The sequence below is a fragment of the Schistocerca nitens genome, chromosome 3 (assembly GCF_023898315.1).
Source record: "Schistocerca nitens isolate TAMUIC-IGC-003100 chromosome 3, iqSchNite1.1, whole genome shotgun sequence".
Classification (NCBI taxonomy): Eukaryota; Metazoa; Arthropoda; class Insecta; order Orthoptera; family Acrididae; genus Schistocerca; species Schistocerca nitens.
In genome coordinates this window covers 467,184,667-467,190,510 of record NC_064616.1, presented here as the reverse complement: position 1 = coordinate 467,190,510, position 5,844 = coordinate 467,184,667, and positions in this window count along the sequence as shown.

Genomic DNA, 5,844 nt, shown 5'->3' with positions numbered 1-5,844 from the left:
CCCCCCCTCACCACCCCTTCTCTCTCCCCCCTTCACCCCCTCTCTCTCCCCCTCCACCGTCCCTTCTCTCCCCCCCCTCACCCCCTCTTCTCTCTCCCCCCTCACCCCCTCTTCTCTCTCCCACCCTCACCCCCTTCTCTCCCCCCTCACCACCCCTTCTCTCTCTCCCCCTCACCCCCTTTCTCTCCCCCCTCACTACCCCTTCTCTCTCTCCTCCCACCCCCTCTCCCTCCCCCCTTCACCCCCTCTTCACTCTCCCACCCTCACCCCCTCTTCTCTCTCCCCTCCCCCTCTCCTCTCCCCCCTCACCCACTCTCTCCCTCCCCCCTCACCCACTCTCTCTCCCCTCCCCCCTCTCCTCTCCCCACTCACCCACTCTCTCCCCATCTCTCTTCCTCTCTCTCCATCCCTCTCCTCCTCTCCCCCCTCTCTCTCCCATCTTCCTCACTCTCCCCCTCTCCGCACACTCTCTCTCTCACCACTTACTCCCACCCCCCCTCTCTCTCCCCTCTCCCTACTCTCTCCCCCCACTCTCTCTCTCCCCCCACTCTCTCTCTCTCTCTCTCTCTCTCTCTCTCTCTCTCTCTCTCTCTCTCTCTCTCTCTCCCCCTCTCTCTCTCCCCACACACTCTCTCACCCCCCTCAATCTCTCACCCCCTCTTTTCACCCCCCTCTTTTCTCCCCCCTCTCTTTCTCCTTCCCTCTCTTTCTCCTTCCCTCTCTTTCTCCTCCTCTCTCTTCTCTCCCCCCTCTCTCTTTCTCCCCCCCTCTCTCTTTCTCCCCCCTCTCTCTTTCTCCCCCCTCTCTCTTTCTCCCCCTCTCTCTTTCTCCCCCCTCTCTCTTTCTCCCCCCTCTCTCTTTCTCCCCCCTCTCTCTTTCTCCCCCTCTCTCTTTCTCCCCCCTCTATCTTTCTCCCCCTCTATCTTTCTCCCCCTCTCTCTTTCTCCCCCTCTCTCTTTCTCCCCCTCTCTCTTTCTCCCCCTCTCTCTTTCTCCCCCTCTCTCTTTCTCCCCTCTCTCTTTCTCCCCCTCTCTCTTTCTCCCCCTCTCTTTCACACCCCTCTCTCTACCTCTCCCCCCACCCCCTCTCCCTCTGTCCTTCCTCCCCCTCTCCATCTTTCGCCGTTTTGCCCTCCCCCTCCTGCCCTCCCTCTCTTGCCCACACCCTCTTGCGCTCCCCTCCCTCCCTCGCCCTCCCTCCCTTGCCCTCCCTCCCTTGCCCTCCCTCCCTTGCCCTCCCTCCTTGCCCTCCCTCCCTCGCCCTCCCTCCCTTGCCCTCCCTCCCTCGCCCTCCCTCCCTCGCCCTCCCTCCCTCGCCCTCCCTCCCTCGCCCTCCCTCCCTTGCCCTCCCTCCCTCGCCCTCCTCCCTCGCCCTCCCTCCCTCGCCCTCCTCCCTCGCCCTCCCTCCCTCGCCCTCCCTCCCTCCCTCACCCTCCCTCCCTCGCCCTCCCTCTCTTGCCATCCCCCTACCTCTCTTGCTATCCCCTCCCTCTCTTGCTATCCCCCTCCCTCTCTTGCTATCCCCCTCCCTCTCTTGCCATCCTCCTCCCTCTCTCGCCCTCCCTCCCTTGCCATCCCGCTCCCTGCCTTGCCCTCCCTCTCTTGCCCTCCCCTCCCTCTCTCGCCCACCCCTCCCTCTCTCGCCCACCCTCCCTCTCGCCCACCCCTCCCTCTCTCGCCCACCCCTCCCTCTCTCGCCCACCCCTCATTCTCTTGCCCTCGCCCACCCCTCATTCTCTTGCCCTCCCCCTCCCTCTCTCGCCCACCCCTCATTCTCTTGCCCTCCCCCTCCCTCTCTCGCCCTCCCCGCCTTCTCTTGCCCTCCCGCTTCCCCCTCCTCCCCTCTTCCCTTTCTCCCCTCTCTCCTCCCCTCTCGCCCTCTCTCCTCCCCTCTGCCTCTCCTCCCCTCTCCCCGCTCTCTCCTCCCCTCTGCCTCTCCTCCACTCTCCCTCTGCCCCTCTCTCCTCCCCTCTCCCTTTCCTCCCCTCTCCCTTTCCTCCCCTCTCCCTTTCCTCCCCTCTCCCTTTCCTCCCCTCTCCCTTTCCTCCCCTCTCCCTTTCCTCCCCTCTCCCTCTCCTCCCCTCTCCTCTCCTCCCCTCTCCCTCTCCTCTCCCTCTCCTCCCCTCTCCCTCTCCTCTCCCTCTCCTCCTCTCTCCCTCTCCTCCCTTCTCCCTCTCCTCCCCTCTCCCTCTCCTCCCCTCCCCTCTCCCTCTCCTCTCTCCCTCCCCTCCCCTCTCCCTCTCCTCCCATCTCCCTCTCCTCCCCTCTCCCTCTCCTCCCCTCTCCCTCTCCTCCCCTCTCCCTCTCCTCCCCTCTCCCTCTCCTCCCCTCTCCTCTCCTCCCCTCTCCCTCTCCTCCCTCTCCCTCTCCTCCCCACTCCCTCTCTCCCCCTCTCCCTCTCCTCCCCACTCCCTCTCCTCCCCTCTCCCTCTCCTCCCTCTCCTCTCCTCCCCTCTCCCTCTCCTCCCCTCTCCCTCTCCTCCCCACTCCCTCTCTCCCCCTCTCTCCTCCCCCTCCCCTCCCCTTTTCTCCCTCTCTCTCCTCCCCTCCCCTCCCCTTTTCTCCCTCCTCTCTCCCCCCCTCCCCTCCCCTTTTCTCCCTCCTCTCTCCCCCCCTCCCCCTCCCCTTTTCTCCCTCCTCTCTCCCCCCCTCCCCTCCCCTTTTCTCCCTCTCTCCCTCCTCTCTCCCCCCTCTCCTTTTCCCCCTCTCCCCCCTCTCTCCTCCTCCACCTCCGAACTCCCCCTCAACTCTCCTCTCCTAGACCCCACTCCTCAACGACTCCCCTCGCCCCCTCCCTCCATTCCATACCCCCTCATCCCCTCAATCCCCCTCCCTCTCCCCCTCCTTCCCCCCTCCCTCTCCCCCTCCTTCCCCCTCCCCCTCCTTCCCTCTCCCTCTCCTTCCCCCTCCCTCTCCCCCTCCTTCCCCCTCCCCCACATTCCCCCTCCCTCTCCCCCTCCTTCCCCCTCCCTCTCCCCCCTCCCTCTCCCCCCACCATCCCCCTCTCCCCCTCCTTCTCCTCTTTCTCCCCCCTTTCTCCTCCCCTCTTGTCGACACCATACACACCTGCATACCATTCTGTTACTGGGCCTGCACTGGCACGGCTGTTTCATAACCAGCAATGAGCAATAAAGCGCTATAGGATTCACACACAGGATTTTTAGATAGGGATGTGGCTGGTCTTAATGTTTTATGTGAAGGTTGGATCAGATTTCCACTTTAGCTCCTCCAGAGACCTAGCCTCTTTTTAGACTTGACTAATCTTAAGGAAGATAGTATGCCTTTTACATTCCAATCTCTGTTTTTATCATTTTGCATATGCATTACAGTTTCACAGTAGTTTACGCTGATGGCTCCAAACAAGGGAATCCCTTGGCTAGTCTGTAGTGTTCCCTGGCCATGTCACAAGGATTCACCTTCCTAAAGAGTATACCACTTTTGCAGTGGATCTTCATGTGATCGTCAAGGCCCTGGAGCAGATGCATCGTATTCAGGGCAAACAGTTTCTCATCTGCTTCAATTCCCTTAGTGCCCTACAATCGTTACAGAACCTGTACCCAGCTGAGGAGTTGGTCCGACTGAAACGTAACCAACTGTACTTGCTGCAACGATGGGGTAAGCAGGTATCATTCTGCTGTGTGCCAAGTCATGTAGGGTTGTGGGGAAATGAACAGGCGGACAGGATGTGGCACAGTGTCCTATTCCCATGCAGCAGTCTTGTTTCTGCACTACACAGGAAGTGCACGCAATTGTGGGATGAGGAATGGCTGGCAGGAATAAGCTGCAGTTGGTGAAATCAACAACCCGGCCGTAGCATTTCTTCTGGCAGTTGCTCAGGCGGGGTGAAGTGACCCTCACATGGATTGCGTTCACATCTCCATCCGCCATATTTTAACAGAGTGCATTTAAACCCCGATGAGAATCTGCCCTCTATTTTAGCTGATGATGAGACGAGTGTGACTAAGGTTTTAAAATTTTGTGATGTGTCTGGACTCTGGCCTAAACATCCCCCTCTTCCCTTATCTCTTCCCTCCTCCCCCTAAATGGCAATTAATTCCATGCATGAACTTTGGCCCTCCTTTCAACCTCTGATTGATTTCAACTGGGCTATCCTCCTCTGTAGCAAGAGTGTTCAGGATGTGGCTAGTTGAGCAAGAGCAGAATGAGGCAGTCAGATGTCATTCCATAGTTCAGGGGAAGTGTGCAGCATGCAATGCCTTCAGAGGAATCACTACAGGTTCAGCGTAGCCTTAGACACTAGCATATATATTTACAGCACTATGTTTGAAGTGGGAAGTAGCTCTTTTTAAATCAATTAAAAGTAGCATGATGGCTGGGTTGGGAACTTGAAAGTTCAGACACAGCAATATCAATTTACGAGGGCAGTTCAATAAGTAATGCAACACATTTTTTTTCTGAAACAGGGGTTGTTTTATTCAGCATTGAAATACACCAGGTTATTCCACAATCTTTTAGCTACACAACACTATTTTTCAACGTAATCTCCATTCAATGCTACGGCCTTACGCCACCTTGAAATGAGGGCCTGTATGCCTGCACGGTACCATTCCACTGGTCGATGTCGGAGCCAACGTCGTACTGCATCAATAACTTCTTCATCATCCGCGTAGTGTGTCCCACGGATTGCGTCCTTCATTGGGCCAAACATATGGAAATCCGACGGTGCGAGATCGGGGCTGTAGGGTGCATGAGGAAGAACAGTCCACTGAAGTTTTGTGAGCTCCTCTCGGGTGCGAAGACTTGTGTGAGGTCTTGCGTTGTCATGAAGAAGGAGAAGTTCGTTCTGATTTTTGTGCCTACGAACACGCTGAAGTCGTTTCTTCAATTTCTGAAGAGTAGCACAATACACTTCAGAGTTGATCGTTTGCCATGGGGAAGGACATCGAACAGAATAACCCCTTCAGCGTCCCAGAAGACTGTAACCATGACTTTACCGGCTGAGGGTATGGCTTTAAACTTTTCCTTGGTAGGGGAGTGGGTGTGGCGCCACTCCATTGATTGCCGTTTTGTTTCAGGTTCGAAGTGATGAACCCATGTTTCATCGCCTGTAACAATCTTTGACAAGAAATTGTCACCCTCAGCCACATGACGAGCAAGCAATTCCGCACAGATGGTTCTCCTTTGCTCTTTATGGTGTTCGGTTAGACAACGAGGGACCCAGCGGGAACAAACCTTTGAATATCCCAACTGGTGAACAATTGTGACAGCACTACCAACAGAGATGTCAAGTTGAGCACTGAGTTGTTTGATGGTGATCCGTCGATCATCTCGAATGTGTGTGTTCGCACGCTCCGCCATTGCAGGAGTCACAGCTGTGCATGGCCGGCCCGCACGCGGGAGATCAGACAGTCTTGCTTGACCTTGCGGCGATGATGACACACACTTTGCCCAACGACTCACCGTGCTTTTGTCCACTGCCAGATCACCGTAGACATTCTGCAAGCGCCTATGAATATCTGAGATGCCCTGGTTTTCCGCCAAAAGAAACTCGATCACTGCCCGTTGTTTGCAACGCACATCCGTTACAGACGCCATTTTAACGGCTCCGTACAGCGCTGCCACCTGTCGGAAGTCAATGAAACTATACGAGACGAAGCGGGAATGTTTGAAAATATTCCACAAGAAATTTCCGGTTTTTTCAACCAAAATTGGCCGAGAAAAAAAATGTGTTGCATTACTTATTGAACTGCCCTCGTACAATATACCAGTGCAGGATGCTATTATATTTATGGTATCTAACAGTGTTTTGAGATCCTTAGTGTGCTTCAAAGCACTGAACACAATGAAAAAATTCAGTTTACAGCAGCATTACAGTATCTTCCAT